Source organism: Electrona antarctica (genome assembly GCF_951216825.1).
Source record: "Electrona antarctica genome assembly, chromosome: 5".
In the NCBI taxonomy this organism is placed as follows: domain Eukaryota; kingdom Metazoa; phylum Chordata; class Actinopteri; order Myctophiformes; family Myctophidae; genus Electrona; species Electrona antarctica.
Window position 1 is genome coordinate 2,106,446 of NC_136810.1, and position 14,515 is coordinate 2,120,960.

Here is a 14,515-nt window from a genome sequence, read left to right on the forward strand (position 1 = left end):
GGCCATGATGGAGTCTGAAAAGGTGGGTTTTCATACTACGGCGGAAGATTGGGAGTGATGCTGCAGTTCTGACTGCAACGGGGAGTGCATTCCACAGTTTTGGAGCCAGAAGGGAGAAGAGTTTGGGACGTGTGGAGCGTTGTCCCGGCGTTTTTAGTGAGGGTACTTCCAGCTTCCCTGCATTGGCTGATCTGAGTGTGCGGGAGGGTTTGTAGGGTTCAATCATACTTGCAAGATATGGGGGAGCCATACCTCTGGTTGCTTTGAATGCCAGCATCAGGGTTTTGTATTCAGTGCGGGCAGCGACCGGGAGCCAGTGGAGGGAGCGGAGCAGGGGGGAGACATGTGAGAATTTTGGCTGGTTGAAGACCAAGCGAGCTGCGGCATTTTGGATCAGTTGGAGAGGCTTAAGTGCACATGCCGGTAGGCCAGTAAGGAGGGCGTTACAATAGTCGAGTTTTGACAAGACTGTTGTCTGGATTAGGAGCTGGGCTGATTCCTGGGTGAGGAACGGTCTAATTCGTCGTATGTTATAGAGTGTGAACCTGCAGGATTCACGTGTGGGATGGGGGGACGATACTTCTGTCCCTCAAATGAACAGTTTGGATCTTGTCACCCTAACCAGGTCAGTGCAACTCCCTTTGCAGCGTGGTGTGTGTGGACGTACAACAATTAATTACTAAGGTATTGGGAGGTACATACGTCTAAATGCTACCATGATGCACATCTTGATTTGGGTTAGTCTCTCGTCTACTCTGAGCCACTTCAGCATGTGTTAAAAGCATGACTTGTTTTGGGCGGTCTGAAGTCTATTTTTCAAGAACTTGGGCATGTTGGAGTACCACGAAGAACAGGCGCTAGTCTGTTAAAAGGATTCCTGGCTAAAAAGACAAATATGCCTTAAAACACATTATATTTGTCCTCTTCAACTAAAATAAAAAAATGAAAGCACCTTAAAATATTGTATTTCTTTCATAAATAAAGAATCTTTCACTCAATAGGTGAACTGCTCCTGTCACGTTGATGATGGCATATGCCAATTATGGTCTAGACAAGCCAAATAAAAAACAACGTAATACTTCCTAAGGATAATATGACCATCAAAGCAACATTTTAAATACTTTTTATTAACACACGCATTCCATAATATTCCATAGGGCTGGACCACACATGGACATTATGACATCATCAACTTGCGACGGGAGCAGTTCCTATTGAGTGAAAGATTCAATATTTATGAATGAAATAACATATTTAAGGTGTTTTTATTTATTTTTATTTTAGTTATAGAGGGCATGTATAATGTTTTTAATGCATATTTGTCTTTTTTAGTCAGGGATCCTTTTAAGAAATGTGACACTGAGCAATCTGACTCTCTGGTTGACCTTAGAGATAACTTTTTGTGCGATACTCTCTCTGGATAGCCGGTCATCTAATATGCAGCCCAAGTAGGTCACCTCCTCCTTAGCAGAGCTCTCACGGTCCCCCCCCCCCCCCCCCCCCTCTCACGGTCCCCCAGCACAACCCTGATGTTTGAGCCAAAGAGGTTTAAATCTGTCTTGGATTAACCCATTTTGGGCGGGGAAATAGGCGATCGACAAGCTCATAGTGCGGCACCGAGTGCAGCGCTATGAGCTTGTCGATCTGCTATTTTTGAAAAATCGTTAAAATGTGGCACAAATCTTTGAATCTTCTTTCAGAGCGAATGTTTTAACTCAAATCTTTGCTTCTGGAGGGGGGGGTCCTGGAACTAGAGATTTTCAGATGGGGGGGTCGGCGGCCCAAATACAGATAATTCTGGGGTTCCTTGACATGAAAAAGGTTGAGCACCACTGACATAGAAACAGGTATTTCAGAAAACTGTCAGGATTTAGAAGATATTTTAGTAGAATCGTCCTCAGGTCTAAATGGATTATAAGGCTGTCTGTGGGGTTTAAAAAAAAATACTGAACCAATGGAAACTATTAAAATCTGGTGTGAATAACAACATTGGATTGATTGGAACATGTCCTGAAAAGTAATTAACCCATTTTGGGTGGGAACCCCTTTTAGTGTTTTAAACATTATAATTTACGTTAAAATTTAGCTATTGAAAAATAGTAGGTCTGCTATTTTTGAAAAGTCGTGAAAATGTGGCGCAAATCTTTGAATATATATTCTTTCAGAGCGAACGTTTTTAACTCAAATCTTTGTTTCTGGGGGGTTCCTGGAACTACATACTTTCAGATGGGGGTCGGTGGCCAAATATGTCCTTGACATGAAATATTGAGCACCACTGATACATATGGTTTTTCAGAAAACTGTCATGATTTTGAAGACATTTTTTATTGTGTTGAACGTTAATTATGAATTGAGTGTGCAAAACCATACCTATATTAGATTGTTATCACCATGAAACTTCCCCAAATGATTACTTATACAAAGAATATGATTCATTGTATTACAAATTTTACCTTTTTAAATATGCAAATTAGGCATTATGTAGGAAAATATGCAAAATAATAGAAGATATGAAAAAGCTACTACTGTGGAAGGGTTATCATGTATTAATTTGCTCGTATTGATCCTATAAACAATTGAATATAGGTCTAGTTTTTCCCACCAATTTTGGAGCTCTGGCTCATGGACTAAGACCCAAAAGAACTGAACCGGTTCCCATTGGGAACCAACCGGTGGAAAGGGGGTCACAGCGGGGGACAGTACTCAAGTACTCAACCCCAATACTTGAGTTAACCCATTCTGGGCGGGAACCCCTTTTGGTGTTAGCATTATGTTATGCTTTAGCTATTGAAAAATAGGGTTAGGTGCCACTCGGTGCCACTCGCGCCACTCGGTGGCGCGCTATGAGCTTGTAGATCTGCTATTTTTGAAAAATCATAGAACGACTGACATAGAAACATAGCTTTTTCAGAAAACTGTCAGGATGTAGGCCTAAAAGACATTTTTAAAATCTGATCTCAGGTCAGAATGGGGTTAAGGTATCTATACAGTCGCGTCCACTACCAGTGAAAGTTGCTCAGTCCAATTTTTACTTGGGTTAAAGTACAGGTGTGCATGCTTTAACCCATTCTGACCTGAGATCAGATTCTAAAAATATCTTCTACATCCTGACAGTTTTCTGAAAAAGCTATGTTTCTATGTCAGTCGTTCTTCCATTTTTCAAAAATAGCAGACCTACAAGCTCGTAGCGCGCCACTTGTAGATCTGCTATTTTTCAATAGCTAAAGCATAACATAATGCTAACACCAAAAGGGGTTGCCGGCCAAAATGTGTTAAAGTACAGGCGTGCATACTTTAAAAATAAAATTACAAAGTACAATTTTTTTTTTATATAGGCCCACCGATTTTTTACATTACATTTTTTGTTCTCCCCCCAAAAAATAACAGCAACAAATCAATCAATTAATAATAGTGAAAATAGCCCATCTAACTGAGCAATAGTCATCTATTAGACGTCTGTCTAAAAATGGGTTAGAATTGGTCTAAAATGAAAGTTCTTTAGTTAGTTTAGTTAGTTAGTTTTAGTTAGTTCTAAAGCTTAGCCTGGACGTTGATTGGCAGTTTTTATAGACCGTCTATTATATAGATGTTGAAACGACGTTGTTTCAATGTCTAATCTAAGCCTAGACCGCAGAAACAAATGTCTAAAAACGATCAAATTTGTAGACGTTTTTTAACACATTTTTATTCAGCTCTTTAGACGTAGATTAGACTCAGTGGGGAAACGTAGCTGTTGGAGGCAAAACAAATAAAGAAATAAATAAGCAGGAATCTGCTAATGGTTTTTATTGAGGAGACGTCACATTTGTTGTTTTTGTATGATTAAATAACCATCATAAGCTTAATTTGTGTTTAATTGCTTTGTGATTGAAGGAACATGAGGAGAATGATGATGTGAATCTCAGTGGTGTTCATGGAAACAATAAAGCATGGAAATATTCAAAGATACTATAAACTACTAAACACTGGTCCGTATCCTGGCGGACAAAGCACTACAGTGCCATATATTGTATCATGTTTACACCTGGACCTATTGACAAATAGGTCCAAATGTCTTTTACGGTTTGTGTTTTTCAAGATCAAATCAAATCAAATCAAGAAGCAAAAGTAATTGCTATGTGGGATTACATTGTTGTAAATATAAATGGTATATACTTAAGCAATATGCACGAGAGGGTGTGGTTTAACGTGATTATTGCCACGACAGTGATGCGGTCAGGAACGAGACGTAGTCGAGTTCCGCAAGCATCACTGAAGTGGCAATAATCACGTTAAACCACACCCTCGAGTGTAATATTGCAATTATACAACAGTTATCCTTAAAACTAAGAAAATCGCTGAAAAAAACATATTTTTTTAATGACAGAAGTAGTCACTACGACCACAAATGTCCCAAGAAACTAGCTAGCCTAGCCACCGAGTTTGCTGCGCTCTGGGAGAACAAAGCAGCTGAATTCTTTCTTTTGATTAGGTGTGGAGTGGTGCTCGTTTGAACCACGGCTAGAAGGCTGTTTCAACACATCAGATTGCTTCCTCGAAACGACCTGTTGTATAATGTAAATGGTAAATGGTGCATTTATATACTTTACATAGATTGTGCATTACATTCACCCATTCACACACACATTCATACACCGATTGCGGCGGAAGCCTGCATGCAAGGTACCAACCAGCACATCGGGAGCAATTTGGGGTTCAGTGTCTTGCCCAAGGACACTTCGACATGTAGACAGGAGGAGCCGGGATTCGAACCGCCGACCCAGGGATCATTGGACGACCTGCTCTACCTCCTGAGTCACAGTCGCCCCATAATGACGACCTGCTCTACCTCTTGAGCCACAGTCGCCCCATAATGACGACCTGCTCTACCTCCTGAGCCACAGTCGCCCCATAATGACGACCTGCTCTACCTCCTGAGCCACAGTCGCCCCATAATGACGACCTGCTCTACCTCCTGAGCCACAGTCGCCCCATAATGACGACCTGCTCTACCTCCTGAGCCACAGCCGCCGCATAACTTCTGATATACAAAGACACATCAAGTGAAGACAGGCCGATTGTCGAGATTTTCAAGTGGGCCTTGATCGAGAAAAGTGTTGTGCACCATTGTTTATTTCCTTGTTCTTGCAATAGTATATAAACAATTAGATAGACATCCTGCTTTGCCAGGTTTTCATCTCTTCCTCCTCTCTGCCCTGTCTGTCTTTCAAATTGCCTTTCTCTCTGAAAGAGGAGTGAATGAAATTGACATCATGTTCAACCAGAGCAGTCGATCATGGAGGAGCTGCTCTTGGCAGGTAAGAGAGAAGAGAGAATAATAGAAGGGCAGGTGATTAACCCATGTTGGGCGGGAACCCCTTTTGGTGCATGTTATACTTTAGCTATTGATCAAATCAAATCAAATATAACCGAGTGCCGCGCTACGAGCTTGTAGATCTGCTATTTTCGAAAAATTGTGAAAATGTGTCACAAATCTTCTTTCAGAGGGAACATTTTTAACTAAAATCTTTGCTTCTGGGGCGTCCCTGGAACAACATATTTTCAGATGGCGGTCGGAGGCCAAATACAGATAATTCTAGGGGTCCTTGACATGAAAAAGGTTGAGAACCACTGACATTGAAAACGTTTTTCAGAAAACTGTCTTGATTTAGACGACATTTTGTAGAATCGGTCTCGGTCGAAATGGGTTAAATGCTTGTGCTTTCAAGGAGCCTCCATTCACACATTCCACTCAGTGGTTATCTGGCAACGCAGAGGATCTGGCAACGTAGAGAGGGGCTTACAGCCAACAGCTGACACCCAGGGTATTTAGTCCTGGTAATGCTAGGGGCAAATTAACATGCACATTATGCACAAAAGCACACACACGTACACACGCACACACGCACTGACGCACGCACGGACGCACGCACACGCACACAATTGCTAAAATATACATACATGTTAAACAAATGTTGAAGTTCAGGAGCAGGCCCACACCTCCAATCCAGCTACCTCCACCTCCTATCAAGCCACAGAGTCCAATCGGGTCACCTCCACCCGTATACAAGAGCCCATTCAACCCACAGTTCTCCCTCTGTTCTCACGTTCGTCATCCCCGCCCCCCCCACACCCTAATTGTCATCCTACTCCACTAACCTCTCCTTATTACAGGTCCCTAAGGGGGGTTTGTCGTGCCCGGGAGGAGCACGGTGGATCCTCGAAGCCTCCCCACACCGGCTTAAATGACCTGATGACCAGCCGGATGGCCAGATGACGTCGTGCTCATTATTCCTTTCGTTAATCGTTTCATGCATCCTTATTTTCGTTAATAAATGTTGTTAAACTTTATTTGTTGTCGTGTTGGGTCTTGACTCTTGATTGGTCTTGAGTTTTCTCCGACGGGTGGCTGGCATCGCCCTTAGAGATATGGTGAGAAGTTCAGTCACATGAGAGAGACTCGGAGTAGAACCGCTGCTCCTTCGCCTGGAAAGGAGCCTTAGGTGGTTCGGGCATCTGGTTAGGATGCCTCTTGGGCGTCTCCCTAGGGAGGTCCTCGAGGCATCTGGTTAGGTGCCTCTCGGGCGTCTCCCTAGGGAGGTCCTCGAGGCATCTGGTTAGGATGCCTCTCGGGCGTCTCCCTAGGGAGGTCCTCGAGGCATCTGGTTAGGATGCCTCTCGGGCGTCTCCCTAGGGAGGTCCTCGAGGCATCTGGTTAGGATGCCTCTCGGGCGTCTCCCTAGGGAGGTCCTCGAGGCATCAGGTTAGGATTTCGGGCGTCTCCCTAGGGAGGTCCTCGAGGCATCTGGTTAGGATGCCTCTCGGGCTTCTCCCTAGGGAGGTCCTCGAGGCACGTCCCACTGGGAGGAGACCCAGGGGCAGATCGAGGCGCAGTTGGAGGAAACACATCGACTCACTGGCCTTGGAACGTCTCTGGATACTCCAGTAGGAAGTCACTGATGTTGCTCTGGAGAGGGAAGTCTGGAACACTCTGGTGGAGCTGTTGCCCCTGCGACCTGACTACAGATAAGCGGTTGAAGATGGATGGATGGGTCTTGATCGTGAAGAGAAAATTCTAGAATGTCATACATTATTTTTTTTTAAATGTTTTTTTTTGTGGCTTTCGCCTTTATTTTATATTTTGTATGGAGGGACAGACAGTAGGCTGACAGGAAATGGGGAGAGAGATGGGGGCAAGACATGCAGTAAAGGCCATCGGGATCGGGAGTCGAACCCGCGGCACACTGCCAGACTGGTTTGCCAGCCAAGGTGCCTGGACCACTGAGCCACGGCCCAGGATGTCATACATTCTTGTACACTATTAACAGTATAGAACTGGTCAATGAGATGCAAATTAGTATGCTCTCATCTGTGTGCATCTCTGTGTTACATAAACATAGGCCAGATATAATTTAGTCCAAACTCCTTTGTGGTATATTTTGTCACTGTAAATTTGCATATAATGTGAAATGCGTCCCCTGCATTTTGCCATCCTAACTATTAGAAGCAGCGTGTGCTATTTATGCAGCAGTGCCCAGGGAACAGTTAGGGGATAAGTGTGTTGCTCGGGGACACTTGAACAGATAGGAACAAAACGAGCCGGATTACACAGCGGCATTCTGAAGCACACTATTCCGATGCATGGAATAGGCTACATTACAAACCCTGTCCCTAACCCCAACCCGCACCTTTTTTTTTTAAATTCTTTATTTACCCAGGGAAGTAGCTGAGCACAGGTGCTCATTTTCAGCAACGCCCTGCACATAGAAACACACAGACAGACACACACACACACACGCACACACACACACAATAAAACCTGGGAGCTGACCAGTACAACCACAGTCTTATACTGTTGGCCACTAAGCAGCTCCAGGGGGAGCAGTTGGGGGTTCAGTGCCTTGCTCAAGGGCACTTCAGCGGTGTTGGGTGAGTGATGACAATCACTTCGCCACCCAGATTTTTCCTGCCCGTCCGGGGAATCGAACCGGCAACCTTTCGGCAACAAGGGCGCTCCACTAACCCTTAGGCCACCGCTGCCCCAAAACACCTATAGTATACCTATAGTGTCTATAGGTCATGGGTTCCCAAAGTGGGGTCCGGGGACCCCTGGGGGTACTTGAGGGGGGTACCTAGCTCAATTAGAGATAGTTAGGAACCAAATGGACCCTTATGGGTCTGTAACTCAGAGAGTGTACAAATGGATCCAAATGGACCCTTATGGGTCTGTAACTCAGAGTGTACAAATTTGTACACTCTCAGAGTTAAATTAACAGTGGTTTTCCAATATAAATTGGGGTACCAGAGATAGAAATGCCATTAAATCTGGGGTCCATAGCATAATACGACCCAATGAAGCTTTACACTTGTTTACAAGAGGGTCCAATTCATCAAAACATTTAGAGACGTATACAAATAGACACTTCTATAGAGCGAAAAAGAGCAGAACAGGAATTCATCAGGAGGTAAAAAGGGAAAAGAAACATATATACAGTGAGGGGAAAAAGGGGTGGGGGGGGGAATATAAACCACAACATTCTGTAGACCCGATGACGCATCCTGGGGGTGTGTGTGTGTGCGTGTGCGTGTGCGACTGTGTGTGTGTGTGTGTGTGTGTGTGTGTGTGTGTGCGTGCGTGCGTGCGTGCGTGCGGTGGAACATTTCTCACACAGTAGGGGAAATGAAAGCACTGCGGCAGAGCTGTCTGTATATCAGGTAAAGATAATCTTTTTTTTGTTCCCCTGAAGTTGCATTTCAAGCAGCACCGATATATAGATAGCCTTTCTTTGGAGGGATGTGCATCGTGATGTGCATATAGGAGGAATTAGTCCCACAAGCCGGCTCTTCCACCGTGCTGCTGCACCCCATTCGACTGTTTCAGTGCATAGAATATGCTATATCAACCGTCATCAGGACCATGCGAGGGGCCCAGTATGGACATTTTCCACATACTCACTGTTTCAGTATGTCATTATCAGCTATTGTGACGATGTGGTGATAATGTTATTTTTGTGTCACTGATGTCAATGACGGAGGCGCGCCGTGTCTGGTGGCCTTGAGCCACGTGAGGCACCGCCGAGCGAGGCACCGCCGAGCGTGTCGCCGTGCCGAGCGTTGCGACGGCCACCAGACCCGACTCAGCGCCGTCCGAGTTACGTCCCGATAGGCAGAGAATAGTATATATTAGTAGCCCCTAGTGTCCATGCGCCGACAATAGAGTTGGAAATTACACGTGACACCACAATGTCTAGTATGCCAGTATGGCCATATTGGCTGTATTCCAACGTCCTGATAACGGTTGATTTCGTCTATTTAATACAGTGATAACGGGTGAATCCGCTGGCTGAAACACATGCCTGTCATCACAGCAGCGTTGTTTTTGTCGACTAAAACTAAAACGAAGAATGTTCGTTGACTACCTTTTTCCACTGACGAAAACTAAATGGAAACTAAAAGAAAACTAAGCTATGACGACTAAAACTAAGACTAAATATACTGACAATTTCGTCAACAGATAAAAACTAGACTAAAATGTTAGGAAGGGACTATAGTGGACAAGAGATCCAGCATAAGTCATTTCACACTTGGTTGCATGCTGAAAATAGCAGATCTGCAAGTGTAAAATCTGTCAATACGACGGTATCAAGGCCCGCCAAAATACATTTTAGTCGACTATGACATTTATGACATTTAGTCGACTAAAACTAGACTAAGACTAAAACATTCCAGGTGACTAAAACTAAATGAAAACTTTTCAAGAGAATATATGACTAAAACTAAAATCAAAATTTGCTGCCAAAAACAACACTGCATAACAGCTTGGAGCAAATAAAAACAGCATCTTTCTAACCAGTTTTATAAGTCATTGGTTCTCAAAACGTTTTCACCCCCCCCCCCTCAAATATTCATGGGGCCCAAACTTTCCAAACCTTTGTGGCTGTGCACCCCCAGTTAAGTCCCGGCCTATAGCCGAAGCCGATGGACCATCATTTGATATGATGTTCTATCTCTGGGACCCCAAATCTATACATTATAAAACCCCTCTCTATATGAGAGTTACGGCTCCATTTAACCCATTTAGACCCGAGGTCGATTCTAAAAAAAAATCAGTTTTCTGAAAAAACAATGTTTCTATGCCAGTGGTTCTCAAACATTTTCATGTCAAGGACCCCCAAAAATTATATGTAATTGGCCGCCGACTCCCATCTGAAAATATGTTATTCCAGGGACCCCCCCCCCCCCCAGAAGCAAAGATACGAGTTAAAAACGCTCGCTCTGAAAGAATATATATTCAAAGACTTGCGCCACAATTTTGCGATTTAAAAAAAATAGCAGACCTACAAACTCGTAGCGTGGCACTCAGTGCCGCGCTATGAGCTTATAGATCTGCTATTTTTCAATAGCTAAAGTATAACATAATGCTTAAAACACCAAAAGGGGTTCCCGCACAAAATGGATTAATTCTATTTGTACACTCTGTGTTGCATAACCGTAAGTCTTCAAGGACCCCTGGCTGGACCCCAGTCTGAGAACCACCATCATAAGTTGCCTATACTGTATAGTACAGTAATCATATTGCCATAAATTATTAAACATTATGCGTTTGAACTTGTGCAGAAGCTATAGATTAGAGCAGAATATAGAATAGCCCTTCGTGTGGCTGCATAGATCTCTTTCTCACACTGTATATCAGCAGAGGATACTTTGGCTTTCATGAGTAGAATAATATCTACACATAATTCAGAGCAGAGGGGAAGGAGAATCATTTAACACATTCTGGGCGGGAACCCCTTTTGGTGTTTTAAAGCATTATGTTATACTTTAGCTATTGAAAAAATAGCAGATCTACAAGCTCATAGCGCGGCACCGAGTGCCGCGCTATGAACTTGTAGGTCTGCTATTTTTTTTTTAATCGTGAAAATGTGCCTCAAATCTTTGAATATATATTATTACCAGTGGTTCTCAAACATTTTCATGTCAAGGACCCCCAAAAATTATATGTAATTGGCCGCCGACTCCCATCTGAAAATATGTTATTCCAGGGACCTCACCAGAAGCAAAGATATGAGTTAAAAACGTTCGCTCTGAAAGAATATATATTCAAAGACCTGCGCCGCATTTTCGCGATTTAAAAATTCAAATCTTTGCTTCTGGAGAGTCCCTGGAACAACATATTTTCCGATGGGGGTCGGCGGCCAATTAGGCAATTACATATAGTTTTTGGGGTCCTTGACATGAAATATTGAGAACTACTGATACATTTCGACGTCAGGCCTAAACGGGTTAAAGCCCCCGTGTCATATTTAGTGTGGTGTTGTGATCAAAAGGCTGTGGCGATGGATCACAGGCCCGCAGACGCTCCTAGGCTCCTATGATCCTTCCACTACAGGGAGGCAGCGGCGGTGGTGGTGGAGGAGGAGGAGGAGGAGGAGGAGGCTGGAGGAAGAAAACACCATGCGGAGGGAGAGAGAGGGAAGGAAGGAGACGGCAACCTGCAGGGAAATTTATGTTGATAAAAGACTCCGAGGTAATGAGTGTAGGGATGCTGCCGAACTCACAGAGGATGACAGAGAGAGATAGAGATAGAGATAGAGAGAGAGAGAGAGAGAGAGAGAGAGAGAGAGAGAGAGAGAGAGAGAGAGATTGCAACAAGGTCCCTCTTTCATCTCTGAGCCTGAATCTTGGCATCTGTTCTCATGGAGACACTCAGAAAAGGCTCGACTCATATTTTCCCCACCTGTCACATTCAGTCCCCCCGCGGCCCCGCCGCTCCTCTCTTAAGTTCCGCGTGGACATTCAGAACACATCATATACCGGAGCTTGGAGGGACAGAAAGGGACGAGGAAAATGAAATGTGGAGCATCAAACTGTGAGGTGGAAATGATTTGCTGCCTGTTACGTCTGGGTTAGGGCTCTGGCTAATGGCTTGGCACTGAGCCCCGCCCCCGGTCCACTGTGACACACAGACACCGCCGCACAGCCGTCTCATAAACGTCAAAGAGCTACTGTTATTAGTTCAACTTGACTGATTATGGAGGGCAGAGAGAATACTTTATAAAGAGATGGAGACCAGCGATATACCCAGGTTCTCATCCCATTGAACGGGGCTGTTATCACCATTAGCTACAGTCCAGCAGGTCTTTACTGGCCTCGACCAGGAGGCTCTGCTATAAGGGCCGTTATCAGACACTCCTTTAGGCTCTGCTATAAGGGCCGTTATCAGCCACTCCTTTAGGCTCTGCTATAAGGGCCGTTATCAGACACTCCTTTAGGTTCTGCTATAAGGGCCGTTATCAGCCACTCCTTTAGGCTCTGCTATAAGGGCCGTTATCAGCCACTCCTTTAGGCTCTGCTATAAGGGCCGTTATCAGCCACTCCTTTAGGCTCTGCTTTAAGGGCCGTTATCAGCCACTCCTTTAGGCTCTGCTATAAGGGCCATTATCAGCCACTCCTTTGGGCTCTGCTATAAGGGCCGTTATCAGCCACTCCTTTAGGCTCTGCTTTAAGGGCCGTTATCAGCCACTCCTTTAGGCTCTGCTATAAGGGCCATTATCAGCCACTCCTTTGGGCTCTGCTATAAGGGCCATTATCAGCCACTCCTTTAGGCTCTGCTATAAGGGCCATTATCAGCCACTCCTTTAGGCTCTGCTATAGGCCGTTATCAGCCACTCCTTTAGGCTCTGCTATAGGGCCGTTATCAGACACTCCTTTAGGCTCTGCTATAGAGCCGTTATCAGACACTCCTTTAGGCTCTGCTATAAGGGCCGTTATCAGCCACTCCTTTAGGCTCTGCTATAAGGGCCGTTATCAGCCACTCCTTTAGGCTCTGCTATAAGGGCCGTTATCAGCCACTCCTTTAGGCTCTGCTATAAGGGCCGTTATCAGCCACTCCTTTAGGCTCTGCTATAAGGGCCGTTATCAGCCACTCCTTTAGGCTCTGCTATAAGGGCCGTTATCAGACACTCCTTTAGGCTCTGCTATAAGGGCCGTTATCAGCCACTCCTTTGGGCGATTCAACGTTAACGTTAATGTGCTGCTGTCACGTGACCTGTCCAAGTACCGGAAAAGACGTGATGCGATGTGGCCAGTATACTCATACCAAAACATGATTTATGATTCTGTCACAGGACGTATAATAATAACGTCGGCTGAGCTCGCTCGTCGCTGCCTCTCGTGCAACATGGCTCAAAGTCCACTTCGGACGGCACGTCTCCATCGTGGTTCGATCCCAGGAGTTTAGGGCTGAAAAGTCTAATGATTAGCGAGGCACGCCACCAGGCGAGGCAGGTACTGGAATGGGACTTGACAATTTCGTCAACAGATAAAAACTAGACTAAAATGTTAGGAAGGGACTAGTGGACAAGAGATCCAGCATAAGTAATTTTACACTTGGTTGCATGCTGAAAATAGCAGATCTACAAGCTCACAACGTGTCGTGCTGCGACGCGTTGTGAGCTTGTAAATCGGCTATTTTCAGCAAGTGTAAAATCAGTCAATACGACGGCATCAAGGCCCGCCAAAATACATTTTAGTCTACTATGACATTTAGTCAACTAAAACTAGACTAACACTAAAACATTCCAGGTGACTAAAATGTGACTAAAACTAAATTAAAACTTTTCAAGAGACTATACTAAAACTAAAATTTGCTGCACTGCATCACATAAAAACAGCATCTTTCTAACCAGTTTTGTAAGTCATTGATTCTCAAAACTTTTTCACCCCCCCCCCCCCCCCCCCCCCAGTTTGGTATTCAAATATTCATGGTCTAATGACTAGCGAGGCACGCCACCGAGGCACGCCGCCAAGGCACGCTACTGAGGCATGCTACCGAGGCAGGTACTGGAATGGGACTTTGTGCTGTCCCCTACTGTATTACACACAGGAATTGTGTGGAGAGAGAAGTTGAGGGGAACATGTTCACTGGGTTCATTGGAGCGCTGCCAAAGGTTGAAGGCAGCTAGAATTGTATTGCCCAAAAACAACAATAATAAAAATGTCAACATGGGTCAAAATCACAAAAAAGCCAAAGCTTTTTTCCATTGTGGAAAAACGTATACATTCTTTCTAGCTATAATGTTGTATATTGTAAACGTGAATGGTAAAGAGGCTGTCAGGGAATGAGAAGGTCGCCGGTTTGCCATCGGGGTCGTGTGGGACGGAGTGGCATTCCGGCACACCGGCATTCTGACACGTCCTATACCTAAACAAGAGAATCGGTTGGATGGCACTTACACCCGCCTTCTAATGAGAGCGCAAAATCTGTCTTGGAAGAGAAGAGCCACCCATCGACTAATCTAATATACGGCGACCTTCCCCGTGTTTCTTCACTGGTCCGTTCCAGAAGAGCACAGTTTGCCGGCCACTGCTACAGAGCTGACAATGAGGTTATATCTTCCCTTCTTCTCTGGAGTCCTGGCAGCACAAGAACCCTGCCTCTCATAAGATGCAATGGAAAAGTTCTAACTGCACTCACGTGTGAAAAGATGCCCCATCAAACTTTCAGATGCTGTTTTTCTCCCAGTGTGGAGGAAGA